Genomic DNA, 14,549 nt, shown 5'->3' with positions numbered 1-14,549 from the left:
GTTACATAGCAAGGCTGTAGAAGCCTACACAGAGCCATTTTTTCTTTTTTTTTTTTTCTTTTTTTTTATTTTTTCTTTCATCACTGAAGCCAGCTAGAGCCTTCTAGTGTGAAATTTGAGAGCAGAGCCAAGCTTCCTCTCCTCTAAACATTCTAAAAGATTGATGAGCTCAAAATCTGCATCAGGATCAACATCCACGTTTTGCAAATGGCATCTGTCTTACTAATTAGCTGATACAAGCCTCCAGATCTCAAACTGCAAATATAAATATTCCATGACTTTAATCTATCTCCGGTCCAGCTACAGGTTACTTATTCAGTTACTCACTTCTTAAAAAATTCACTTCTTACTAATTTTACTTTTCAGAAAAGTAAATTAATTGTCATAAAAGCAGAGTGGTTGAAGTTATTTTATTTTTTCCTGAAAGCTTGAAACCACCGATTCACAAAGCTTTCCTCCCTCTTGTGCCTTCTCCTGCCACCCCTTTCACAGCCCACAGGTATAACAAAACAATTTTGCAAGATGAATCTTACAAAGTCAATGAACACAAGCTTGTAAATCTGGCACTTGAACAAGCTCTATTATTTTTAACTGCTTTTGTGTAAGACAAGAGGCTATGTAAAGAACAGGATGTTTTGAACATTGAACTCTGGTGCATTACCTAATACTGCTGTTACAGATTTGATGTAATTTCTCTGCAGGTGTCAAAGGCATCATAAAGAACATGCTACTAGGATGTTGAAAATTTGACATATATAAGCCTGGTGAACTTATTGATAGTTCTTTTATGAACAAAAATGCCAAGTTTGCAGTTTGTGTTATGAACAATTTCAATTACAACACAGCCTATTCCTGCAGTCCTTTTAGATTTTATTTTTAGATTACTGTAGACAGGATAGTTAACAAACTTTTCTTAATGTCCACTTTTTTAGAAGATGTGTGAAGCCATCTTTGTCTTCCTTAGAACATGGGGCTGCTGCATCTTCCTTAAGTAGGAAAGGATAATTGCATCCCTATCCTCTCCGCAGCATTGCTCTGCAGCCAGGTTCTTGGTTGCTCATCTTGTTTCAGTCCCTGGGGGGAATTCACTGATACAGAAAGTAGTCGTTCCAAATAATGCAGGTGTCAGAGGTCTGTGTGAGAGGGAGGCTTGGCAGAATCTTTTGTGGTATTTTTCACAACATTGCCCACACAATGGCTGGACAGTACTGTCCTTCCTTCAGTTGTCAGGTGCATTGGAATGTGTATAGAAGAAAATAGTAGATCCAAGACTTTAATGTGCAATTAAAAGGAAGTTATCATTGGAAATATGAACCATCTTTTTTTTTTTTTTTCCAGGCAATTTTTCTTGAGGCTTTAGTACCTGCTGTCCTGCAAGAGGGCACATTGTGTTAGTTGAGACATCAAAGAAGGTATCATATTTTAGTGAGATTTTCAGTTGATTTTGCCTTTTCTTTAACTTCTGTCAGGGAAATTGTCCTTTCTGACCATATGCACAATAAACCTGAGGTTAAGTGGCTGCACGTATGATACAGATGTAAGCAAGGACTTGATTTTACATTGTGAAAACATGGCTAAAACTACAGTGGAAGAGCATTGTTGCTGTGAGTTAGGAGCAAAACAGTGAACGGGGCTTCTCTGAAGAGGGACTGCACTATTTGCTCTGCTGTTCCTACCTCTCTCACTGATTCATTTTCAACACCCTCTTCATGCTTCACTCACTTTGTGTCCTGGCTTCTAGATACATTCCTCCATGGTCACTTAGTATTGTCTGATATCATCTTACCATCCTACATGGTTCTTTACAGACAACTATTATCAGCTTTACGCTCACTTATTCTCAAATTAGTGCCATTGTGGTGGATGAGCTAAGAACTGTGCTGCTCTTGGTGTCCTCGAAGTATCACATTTCCCCTGGGCCACTCATTCAACATGGGGTGGGAAAAGTCACATTCCTTGTTAAACTCTGCTACTGCCTAATGAGACCCGCCTGTGTTGCCTTTCTGCATGGAAATGCTGGCCGCTGGAAACACCTGTTCCATCACCCAGTTCATATTTCTGTCAGTGTAAGGGAAGTCCCTGCTGTACATTTGTCAGTGCTTTGGCCTAGTTTTAAACAGTCAGGTTTAGAGGTAATTTTGATCCTAATCTTGCCATCCTGATTTGATACATTTGTTTTGTGTCCATTTTGTCCTGCTGTAAATGACTGCACAAAGCATGAAGCAATGGTGAGAACCCTCTTCAGGGGCTAGCTGGGGTATGGGCTGGACACTGAGATGAGAGGAAGAAGTGGGAGGCAGCACGCCTCCTTTGGGTCCACCAGAAGAGCTGGTAATGTGACACATACTCTTTGTGCATGGACTTGTCCTCTTTGGCAGATGCATGCCTGCTTGCTTGCTGGGGGCCTGTTGAGCTTCTGTATTGCCCTGCATCTAAGGTAATGATCTCAGTGCCTCCAGTGCTTGAAAACCCAGTAAGAAATTTATGCGTAAGAATAATCACATTTAATTTAATTGTTTAATTGTATATGATTACATATGTTCTTTGTAGTCAGTCAGAGCACCTCGTACCTTGCAGGATTGATTTAACCTAGAGGGAAGAGAGCTTACTACCTCATTCTGTCAATGGGGTGTTAAGGAAAATCGAGTACTATATACAACTGTTTGTTGTACTGCCAAGTCTTATGGTTTTATTTCAAATTTAATTATATTTGATGTTTTTAAGCCTTTATTCCTTAAATGAATGGATACTGCAAGAATCTAAGTATTCCTTTTTAGAAAGTAGCTTTCATAGCCACACAGTGTGTTGGGAAGCTTTGGAAACTCACAGAGTAGAAGACAAGCAAGGATGTTGTGTATGCCCTTTGGAAAGTCTTATGACTTTTCCTGCAGCCCCATGATTTTTTTCAGCTTTGATTCACAACTTTTGAAAATTTAGAACAGCTGACAATACTTCTGTCCATTTAAGGTGCTGCCATTTAACCCAGATGGTACTCAGAGGGTAGCCTCTCTGGCAAAGGAGAGTCTTAAAAATGCACAGCTCATCTTTTACAGTGCACAGCACAATGGGACTGGGAGCCTTTGCAGAGAATTTCAGGCACAACCACAATAAAAATAATAAATAAATGAGGCATCTCATTCTACCCAGAGATGCTGTATAGAGCTGCTGTTAAAGTGCACATTTGCAAATAAAAGCAGCCTAAATTTAACTATGACTCAATTACACTAAATCTGACCCATTTTTCTTCTGTGATTCCATTTAACACTTATTTACATTCTTAGACTTGGCACTGTTGGAAGCAAAGGGAGGGGGAGCAGGCATTTTCATCCTCAGAATTGCTATAAAAAAATGGTGATTAGGAAAACAGAGCTATAGTCAGCTTGAAGCTGGGTAGCTCATTTGAACCCACTATAAAAGAAAAGATCGTTTTCTCATCCTATTAAAACTCAGTTAGCAACGGCTGTGTAGGCGGGAGGAGATCAGAAATGAACGTCCAAATTGGAGTTTGTACAACTGGGGTTAGATCCAAAGCAAACTGCCTGATTAGTGAAACAATTTGTATTTTACAATGACAGCAAATAGGTAAATCTTGTGAGCGTCAGGAAACCCTGGAGGATTTTGAATGAGAGCACTGATGGGTTTGCAAGTTACACTTTGATTAGAAGGCATCCTTGCCTCTGCTTTTTCATACTCATGTTGCAGGGACATAAACAAGAGGCACTCAATTTGCTAAGGGTATTTATTTCTCCGTCTCTGTCTCTTGTTTTTACAATCTACATGTAATGACTAATTGGCTGTCTTTCCCCGGCTATTTTATGTTTCTCTTGCCCTGGTTACAAGTCGTACTAAATCAGTATATCCACGGGGACCTATAGACAGCCAACATTGCCAAATGATATGCAGCATTCCCCTTTCTCTCTAAGTGTAAAACATTTACAAGTAAATTTACAAATGCATTAAGAACATTTCCCCTGCTGGCTGTTAGTGTTTATTTCTTCCCCTTCTCCTCCCGGGAGCGGACACCTTCCAGCCCCTCACCTTTCACACAGTGCTCTCCCGTTATTTGCCTCCTTCCTTCCCTGTCGCCCCTTTCCCTCCTCCTCCTCCTTTTCCAGTTCAGCAGCGCAAATTTCTATTTGTGCCAGTGGGGCGGCCTGGCGAGACCGCAATTGCTCTACCCCACAGATTGACGAGCCCTCAGATGCCGATTTACTGTACATGGCAGCCACGCTGGAGCCGAGGCACATCTGGAGTGGAGTAAGCTTACTCAGAAACAGGGGCCAGCTCCAGCCGGAGCCAGCGGAGCTGAGCACGGCGCTGAAAGGCAGCCCTCCTGCCTCCCCTTCCCTCCTCCCTGGGTACATTTCCTAATGTAAACAGAGGCCGGGGGGAAGGACACAGTAACTCTTTGCTGCGTGTTTGTCATTTCATGTTCTTTATCTGCTTGAGGTCAAAACTGGAGCTCTGGAAAAACAGAAGCTTTGCTTTTATTCTAAATAGCTGAAAGCCAGCTCTGCTGAAGGGAGGGGGGGCGGGAAAGAGTTTGCTTTTGTGTTTATTTGTTCCACTTTATGGCAATTTGGGGGATAATTTCATTATCTGCAGCCAAATTGAAAACAAGCTGTTGTCTATGTTAATGATAACAGCATATTATTTTATGTACGGTAGGCATGGAGCTCTCTAAACCACAAGTGGACTGGATTTCTGCTTACAGCTGTACTGCTGTAACTTTTTTTATAGTCGCAAAATGAGACTTTCCCTTTTATTATCTGGAGACGAAAAAGGTTATGGATGGCTGCTTTGTTTTACAAAATGACAAATACCTTTCATGACCCAGTGCCAGCCTGCTGTCCCACAAATGCATTTTAGCTCTGTTACTGCAAAGAAAAAGTGTGTTAATTTTGGGGCAGATCTGCTGATTTTATAGTCCAGTTTGCTGGACTGCTGAATTTTAGCCTCTGTAAAGAAGTGGGAGAGATTTTTGAGGCATTTACTGACTGTCAGCAATCTGGATGAGTACTCTGTGATTCTTTACAGGTTTTATATATTTTTATTTCTTCTTTCTAATAGCAAAATGATAAAGTTTATGGGTTAGTTATTCAAATGACATTAAAATGATAAACATGCAGTTTAAAATGGCTTTTCCCACTCAGTATTCCTTGCAACTCAATAGGTTTTGCAGTGAATAAAGGAGAGAAAACAAACCTCAGAACACATTGCTGCTGATAACGTACTGATGCAGGCTGTGTTAATTTAGCTGGCTTTAAAGACTGTAGTAAAATTCTCATTCTGATGAAAACAGTGGTTTACCCAGTATGGAGACTGTTAAACAATCTTGCTCAGTAAATCTACGAATAAACTGCTTTGGGTCAGCCCCCCAAACATTTTTGTCTATAGGATTAGAAAATCTTTGATCACCATACAGTTTTCTAGGGGCGTTCGTTCATTGTCTCCCTTCAGTTCACAAACCATGCTCAGTATTTTAGCCTTTTGGTGGATCAATTGTGACTTTCCAGATGGGTAGGTTGCTTCCATGACTCTTGATGGAGGCTGGCCTATCACATAGGAAAATTTGGCCTGGGCTGCAAGTGTGGCTGGGCAGCAGCTCTTGCACTGTGAGAGTGCAAAGTTTCAGCAGTGCCTCCCCCATGGGGTTCTTACAATTGCTGTTGCATATTCTGTGTTGATATGCCATAATTCTTGTACAAGAGATGGCAATATAGCTAGCATACTTCTGTATTACTGTTTTTCATGGATACTGATTTAGCTGATTTTAATGTTTTCTCTTAGTTTCCTGGTATTTCAGATCCCAGTAGGAAAGAGTCAAAATTCCTCATGAACCACCTTGGCCAGGTCTCAGCCTTCTAACCCAGGGAAGCACTGGGCATTGCCTCCCTATGGCTGTTTAAAAACCACTTGAGGTGAAATACAATAAGGAGGGTACTGACTGCGTGGCAGAGGTGTTGGTCAACTTGGAAAGACTGAACTGCACATCTCCAAGGTCTGTAATAACCTTTCTGTGCCTGAAGCCTAAAGCAGCATCATGCGTCCAGGTACAAATCCAGGGATGGTGCATAATTTTGCATGATCTAAGTGATTACTGAGGTAGATAAAATGGTTTGTTTGGGGTGAAATTATTTATTTGCAAACCCCCAACATTTGTACACAGAAAGCTGATGGAACCAGTCTCAAAAGTAAAGCTGTTTGGCAAACTTCAGAGAGACCTTGGCAGTTGACTGAAATCTAAACTTTTTGCAGGGACAGTTGGATTTTGGCTAAGTTCTTCTGGAAGCCTGCAGGGCTCTGGAGGAGTCTTGCCTAGCTGGCAGAACATTGCTCAGTCCTCTGACTGCCAGGATAGAGGATTGGTGGCCTGTCATTGCAGAATGGCCCACCAAGTAGTCTACCTTTGAACTAGAGACCTCAGGGCTTCCAGGTTTCAAAACTGGGACAACACATTTTGAAATTTTGTTGATATGTTTTGATATGCATTGGAAATATTTTGATTTCAATGAATTACCAAATCCTGACCCCCAAAAATGTTCCATAGGAGTTTTTTGAACAGCCTTATTCCAGTCTAAGTTTAATGACCCTGAGGGGAAAAAAAAAAGGTTTCTCCATAAATAAAATAGAAATAAGACAGAATCCAATGAGTGAGCCTGAAGCAGGATTTCTCTGACCTTACTTACTGGGCATATCTGCCTGTAATCCCACTTGTGTCCCTGGACCTCCAGTAGACTGGTCTGGGCTCACTTACACAGTTCCCATCTTAATTTTAAATGTGGTATCCTGATAATAATTGACTGTTTGTTCCCCTTTTAATTTAGCGCACATTTGAAATTGATTCAACTCCTTGTTTTGCACTAATGCAAGAAGTGTCCACGAATTCTCAAAATGAAATCTCCTTGGTAGATGACTACGCATCCTACTAGTTATACTATTTTGATTATATTAATAACATGTTCTCCAACTTAAGCAATGTGCAGGTGCAAAACTCTAATTCAGCAGTACATAACTCTTTCATCTGCCATTTCTTGCCAGTAGATTTCCTGCCCATATGAATGCTTCTTGTGAAATTTCTGGAGAATGGCTGCTGGGCTTTTGCCAGTTGTCAGAAAACAAACACACAAACAACTGCCTTCAAAAACTCAACAACCTCCCCCTTCCCCAGTCCTCTCTTTTGGAAACTACTACTTCACAGTAGATCTTCTGCACCTAACAACAAAGACCAGTTGTGAAAAAATAAGCATTGTGGATTAATGTAGCAAAAGTAAAAGTCAAAAATTTACTAGAGCTGAGTGGTGCCAATAAGGTTACAGTGCCTGACTGTGTATTGGTATGTCCCTTTGGCTCATGTGGGTGCCTCACTTTAAGTATGTGCCCCTGTCTATCCTTACTCAGTTACTCACTCTGTAACGCTTCTTTTGAATCCTATCCAGATGTATTAGATTTAAAAGAGAATTGGCCATGACAAATAATAACCAATTTTTAAAGAGTCCTTAGCTCAGTGTGGGTTTTTTAAGCAAATGCAACTTTGGGACCTACATATGTGCTCAAACAGCAGCAAAACCTGTGGAAGTTGCATTCACAAACTGTTTATTCCAGTAGGCTTTGTTCTCTGTGACCGCCATCCAGAAATGAAGACAGAAGAACATTTAAAGAATCAGAGGAGATTTCACTGTTTGAAAACTGTATCAGTAGGTGTTAGTCTGCAAAAACATGTGTGGGAAAAGGGCAGTTAAACTAACCTAGCTATTAATACTGTACTTTAAAGGGCAATAGATCTCTTTAACATCTAAATAAACTGAGAAATCTGCCTAGAAGTAGAAAAGGAATTTCCAGTTTCAAGTGTGTTATTTCCTCTCAATGTGATTATTTACGGTATATCTGTTCCATGTTTTTTACAAAATATATTATTAACACTTGAATGGTATTTCAGCATGAGATTATGACAGATGCAAAACAGTCAAGCACCAACATTTGCAGTATTTCTTACCCCAAGATAAACTGTTGTACTTCCTTTGCCTGCTTTTGGTGTTTTGTTCTGTTAAAGCAGTAGAGGATCCATTGAACTGGGGCCTACCGTTTGAATTGGCATTTCTCAGAAGAATAAGAACAATCATCAATTATGTATTTCTCCAACAAAAACATATATTCAGTATATAAATGTCCAGATTATAATTCCACACCACATACATATGTATCCTAAAAATTAAACCACAATAAATGTTAGACTAAGCAAAAACGAAGAACAGAAAAAAAATGAAGTAGAGGGAAAAAGAGGAAAAAAGTAGAAATAAAGCAACAAGAATAAAAATTCAGACATTAAGTAATATAGTCAATGTGAAAAAAGAGCTTAAAGATGAAGTTAAGGGAGAGGGAAAGGAACCTATCCACAAAATTGTTGCAAAAGTACAATTTATTATTATCAGGCAGGTGAAATTCCAATCACAGTCATTGCAGTCAATTCAGGTGTCCTGAAGCACAACACATAAAACTCAAGGGCTTTTAAATGTCCAAGATTAAAGAAAGAGTCCAACAAATTTCAGTGATCATCAAACGATGATTTAATAATTGCGTCAAGCCAGACTTTTTTCTCTATGAATTTTAAATTGAGTTATACAAATAAGAATTGCAATTTTCTAAAGAATTATCCCCTGCTCAGATTTTCTGGAGGAAGAAATGAGTATTGGAAACTGTGTTTTTGTGAGGGAGAATCTAATTAGTTTGGGATCAGGTTTGTGTTTTGGACCTCTATAAAATGCATTTTGGCTGGGGCTGCAAGCTAGACCAATCTCTAATACTGTTGTCCACCAACTAAGAAAATATGATGGATTTCTTATGCAGGGCATGAATGAAATGTGTGAGTCTAAATTATTTCTGTAAGTGAGTTTGTTCAAACTTGGTGCTTTTTAGTAGGTTCAGTGCAGCCACAGGACTCAGTTGTATCTTTAGGTTAATTGCAAAGGAATATACAAGTCTAACAGTGGGCAGAGCTGTACTTGTTATTTTTCATTATTTTTTTTAAGTAAAGTCCAGTTGTAGTATGAGTATGTTCCTCATTAGTAATAGCACTACCATATTACTTTTCCAACAAAACTTGCAAAATATTACATTACTTTCTGGTGCACTGAACTACTGAACCACCAGTTCCTAACAGAAAAGAGCTGTAACAGAATCGCTAGTAAAAGGGGCAGGAAATTAGATAAAAGGGTAACACTAGTTTTACATGCCTAAATGAAAAGGTGTTAGTTTTAAATATATAGCCTTTCAATATATTTTCCAAATCTTCAAAAGTCCCTGACTTCCATTATTGAAATGCTGCACTAAATTAACTGACAGTGCTGCACCACTCTTGCAAAGGCTTAGTGCACATGATCAAAAAATACTGTGAAAAGTCCTTATATCCTGATAAGCACCATGGTGTCTTAGGGTTGTCTTTTTATCTTAGGGCCTGCATGATTGCAGCATGATTATTCAATAGACAAACATTTCTTTTCTAATAATTACATGACAAGACATTATTTGGAGGAACCTAGCATTGTAACCAGATAAATATCCTTGCTCATGCTGCCTGCAAAATTGTGGTAGGAATAGCTTTTGAAACCCACATAAAAAACATTGTGGAGAGAAAAACCTTTTGAACCTTTACTTCTGGTGTGAAGGAGGAGTTGTAAAAGCATGAGAACATGCAAAGTTGGATGGGAATCATCCCGCCTAACTTTTGCCACCTGTGTTAGAAGTGTACCTATTTCAGGTTTCCTTTACAATCAACGAGGAAGAGAGATCTCCAGGTGGTCAGCCATATTTTGGTTCTTTGAATTGTCAGCTGTTGGAGTGTCTCTCTTTCTCTCCATTGACTTGTAAAGGGCATTTAGGGGTCCTACAGCCCACAGGTAGCTGCCTCCATTCAGTGCCCATATTTGACAAAAATGTGACTTGCAGTATACGCTATAAATATAGGACATGGAATTACAGAGCTACATCACAAATGGAGTTCTTAGTCCCATCTAGGAAACCCCAAGTTAAACTTCTCTAGGTTAACACCAAGTCAAACTCCACTGCTACGAGGGGAGGAGAAAGAGGAAAGAAAATGCATCCTGGGTGAAGAAATAAAACATTTTCTCAGATGCTTACTCAATAATAATGTGCTTCAGGCTCAGGATGTTGCTTCATTGTCAAATGGCTGATCTTTCCTTGTCATGCTTTCCTATTGTTCTTCATTCCTTAAATAATCCTGGCTTTCAGCTGCATTTTTCTTCCATTTAATTCATTTTCAAACCCCCTAAAAAATAGAGATTAGTTTAGCAGATCAGGAATGAATTAGAAAAAAAGTTACATAATGGACCTATTTAAATTACACAGTTGCTACTTGCCTTTGCATAGTAATAAAGATGCAGTTAATAGCTTCCACTTCATTTAGCTGCTAAATTCTGCTTTGTTTCAGAGATCAACTCCAGTGCAACAACTACATTGTTCTTTTCTTCTTAATTACAATTATTTGCTCTCCTTTGGATTGTTGTGAAGTTTCAGAACATGGGCAGCCCTCTGGCAGACAGATGAATGTGTTGATCTATTAGACCTTTTAGTCTCTATCAATTAGGCAAAGTATTATTATTATAATGGTTTACAGACATTAGTGGCTCACCTTAGGGCTTCACTGTGCAGTCCCTGATATCACAGCAGCTCTTAGGTAGAAGTCCGTTAGTGTCAATTTGTTCTATGCAAAAGGTACAAGAACAGCATAGTGTTAGTTAATATACAGTCAATAGTTGTCAGTAGTTTCCAGACCACTATACTCGCAGTTAAATCAGAAAACAAGTAGGGGATTACGACTAACATTTGAGGTTCATTGTAATATTTTTTTAAAAAATTGCATTCATATCAATATACCTTTATGAAACTGTATACTGCAGAATGTTGCCACAAACTTATTCCTTGAGCTGGAGTCTTGTGTCACTATAAGGTATAGCAGTAGGAGATATGCAAATAGATGTACTATGGCGTTCTTAAGCAAACGAGCATTCCGATGCAACAATTACGCTGATACAGATGAAAATGTTGGAGCAGATTATTCTATCACGTTAATATTTATATAGGTATTACAATCTAGAGTGAACAAAGCACCATTTTTTCTTTTCTTCACATACTTTTAACTAAGCTTTGCAGTTAATATCTCATTAAACATGCAGGAAAAATCTCCCAGGCAATTCCTTTTGCTTAGACCTCATGATCAATAAATTTCGCTGGAGCAATTTCACCAGTTAGGTTCCCTGCAATCCGCAGTTCACTGTCACCTTTTTTACTAAGTGTACTTGCTACGTCTGATGTTCAGTGATCATAGTTATAATCTTTCTCCCTGTATTTCTTTAATCTGCTTTTTTGCTGAGATGGAGCAGCCCCTACCATTACATGCTTTTCATTTAAGATGCTCTCTGTTTTGGTCAAGCATATTTGATGTATTTGCTCTCCTGTCTTTAGGGTGACAATCAACAGAACACAAAACCAGCCTGAGTTGGCTTGATTAGCTCCTACATAGAAAACATACCAGAAGAATGTCTGTTATTAATTAATCCTATATTTGTTAGCAGGACTCCTCGCAATGAAATTGCTGGTAGCATTTATGCACCTTTCAAAACACACAAACTGGGATAGGTGCCATAGTTATGTCCAGGACCTGCTGCACATACTGAGTAACTCTCAGACCACCTGGGATGGACTGTGGTGTCCCACTGAGACAATGTTGTGCCTCTCTGCCCAGAGAATCTGGACTCTGGCTGACAGAGGTCCAGAAATCCAGTAGTTTAGGGCCCAAAGTTGAAGCCTGCTCTTCAGAGTAACAGCGAATGGGCACTGTCACATGAAGCTAACTTACTCACTTGGCCCAGTTATCTCATCCTCTGTGTGTTTATTTGAATTTGTAAGGTGCTTCCTGAAAAAAGCTTTTATGAGAGCTCTGTATATGTTGAACTGTTCAGAGGCTTTACAGTGGTCCTCTTACAGGGCCATACTTTGCAGTCTCTGAACGCTCTGGAGAGTGCACCCAACTACTTGAATATTTGTGAGTGGACTCTGAATGCACAAACATGAGTTCCAATTTAATTTAAAAATTTAGAGGAAAATTTATGAACAATATCTGCATGTTCTCCTGCCTTCAGTCACAGTTTTTCCTATATCATTGGTTTAGAGTAGCAGTTCAAACTAGCATAATAAATAATCTAGTCACTGTATATGGGTTGTCATTGTGGACAGTTGGTTTTCTCAGCATTTAGAAACGGTATTTCTCACCTCCTCCACACAAGACTTTTCACTACCCTGCCAGCTTCTTGAAGGGAAAAATAACTTCATTCTGGTTTGAGGTGTTTCAAAACTTGTGTGAGGAGAAGCTTAGCTGGTTTTTTTTCAGGAACATTAGGTCAGGTATGCACCTCATTTCTAAATAAGCTATATTTCAGGAAGCATTTATGTAATCTTTCCATAGCAGGAATTTTCAGAGACATTCAACATTTGAAAATGCTGTTGCACCAGCATGTCTCAATAGCTATGTCTGTGTGAAAAGATTAATCATTGGCAAAGTCCAAAAAGCTGTTGCCATGCTTGGAGCGGAATTTATTTTAGCATCTAAAAGAACTTATGTATCTAGCTATCTCAGTTTTCTGAAGTCCTTCTGTCCTTAACATCTGTTGTGGTTAAACCACAACAAGTCAACTGTGTGCAAGTGAGAGATCCTTCCACTGAAGATGCCTGTGGAGATGTCTGTCTCTGCTGGTTATAGAAGCAGCATCTGTAATCTAAGCATCTTTCAGTAGATGTTTTAGACTTAAGCAGTTAGGTGAGACGAATCGTTCTGCTTACATTTACATATAAAGCTTCTGCAGTGTGGATTCCCAGAACCTGACCTTTCAATCTTAACTTGATATCTGAGCCAGTGACTGAAGCTAGACTCCCTGGCATTTCCCACTGTGCTGCCTGGGTGTGAAAAGGAGCAAGCAGTCACATCCAGAACAAAAACACCTGCTTATCATACTGTGCTCATGTGGACATCAACACTGCAAATTAGCATTATGCAGACAAACTCTTCTCCTTAAAAGAATCACTTTATGCTAGTAATTCTGCCTATCTTCAGCTTTCCACCTATTGAAAGTTGTTCTTTGTTGGTTTAAAATGCAAATGTCATTTGCCTTGTTTCCACAGAGGTGTCCACAAGTGACTCTGGTCGTCACAGTCAATGCTGAGCTGCTGAAAGAGAAACCAGGATTGCAGATAAGTATCCATAGTTTAGCATCAGATCAATACCTTCACTATAGAAATGTAGAGTTTGGTACACAGTCAAATCTCAAGTTTCCTTATCCTGGATTTGGTATGTCAGAGTTGGATAATTCCATTCAGCAGAAACGCAGATATTACAAAACCTCCATGAACCAAACATTGAACTGCACTGCTTTTTGAAAAACTTAGTACACAGATTTCTGTAGAACACAGGAGCAACGACAGGAAAGGCATGGCCTGGGGTTTCTGAGTTATACAAAACATAATGCTGTGCCAAAAACAGTGGTGTTAGTGGCACATGAAAAATGATCAGTCTACAGTCCCAATAATACTCCACGAATAATTGGAAACTTTGTGCACAAGTAGAATTTTGGAAGTCGTATGAACATAAGAATTACAATTTTTTATCAGAACCAAATCCTGCCTTGGTGAGCATTTTGTCTTCAGTACTTCCTATTCTTTTTCTTTGTTATTCTACTTGCATCTGTTATGTCCAGAATTGTCAGTAAAATCAAGACTCTAATGCCTAAGCACATGGTCAAAGCCATTCTCTGCCCCAAAGAATTTACAGTCCGAAACCGGGAGAATCTCCACACTGTTGTAGCTTACCCTATTGCCATAAAATGATCTATCTTAAAAGCTCATCTGGCAAAATATCCTAAACATCTACTTAAGAGGTGCTGAGTGACCTCATTTAAACCAATCTTTAGGATTAGGCACAGTGTTTGTTTAAAGTATTTTGAGATCCTGAGATATAAGAGGCTTTGAAACTGCAAAGATTTTTTAACTGGCTTAATATGTTTTTGTGTTTATTTGTAGATGTAGAACTTACACAGCATAAAATTTGACAGTTAAGACTAGTCATGAAATTTCTCCAGGAAAATAAAAACCTGTTAACAATTTGCTGACATTCATGAAAACCCCTAAATGCTTCCAAATCTGCTTCCAGGTATTCATATGCAAGAATTTGAAGTCTTTTGCATTGCAAATATTAGCAAATGCTTTTTAAATCACGCTTGCTTTTCACACACCATTTGTATAAAAGCTTTCCGAGTAGCAGCAAACTGTAGTCTTATTAAATTTCAGTTCACCTTCACGCTGACACTTATGCCAAAAATGTTTTTTGGGGGTATTTTACAGACAACCCAAGAGTACGTCAACCATTAAGGATCTGAATATAAGGTTACAAATAAGAAAATAGACTATTAATATTGAACAGGGTAAGTCCTGTCTGCTTCACCCATGTGAGTAATTCAGTCAGTTTACTAATCACTTTATTT

The 14,549-nt window shown here is 39.0% G+C and overlaps 2 long non-coding RNA genes across 2 annotated transcripts; one reads left to right on the top strand and one right to left on the bottom strand.

The window, feature by feature from the left end:
- Window positions 1–853: 853 nt before the first annotated feature.
- On the bottom strand, window positions 854–4,150 carry LOC114014963 (uncharacterized). The gene is made up of 2 exons (XR_003558685.2): window positions 4,039–4,150; window positions 854–1,371 (listed from the first exon to the last, which is right to left on the bottom strand). It is a non-coding gene; the product is annotated as an uncharacterized LOC114014963 (long non-coding RNA).
- LOC114014964 (uncharacterized) lies at window positions 4,126–14,290 on the top strand. Its single transcript, XR_003558686.2, has 3 exons — window positions 4,126–4,257; window positions 5,807–6,001; window positions 13,195–14,290. It is a non-coding gene; the product is annotated as an uncharacterized LOC114014964 (long non-coding RNA).
- The last annotated feature ends 259 nt before the right edge of the window (window positions 14,291–14,549 follow it).

The sequence above is a fragment of the Falco cherrug genome, chromosome 3 (genome assembly GCF_023634085.1).
Source record: "Falco cherrug isolate bFalChe1 chromosome 3, bFalChe1.pri, whole genome shotgun sequence".
NCBI classification, from domain to species: domain Eukaryota; kingdom Metazoa; phylum Chordata; class Aves; order Falconiformes; family Falconidae; genus Falco; species Falco cherrug.
Note: the sequence above shows the minus strand (reverse complement) of the source record. Positions and strands in the feature narration are given on the sequence as shown.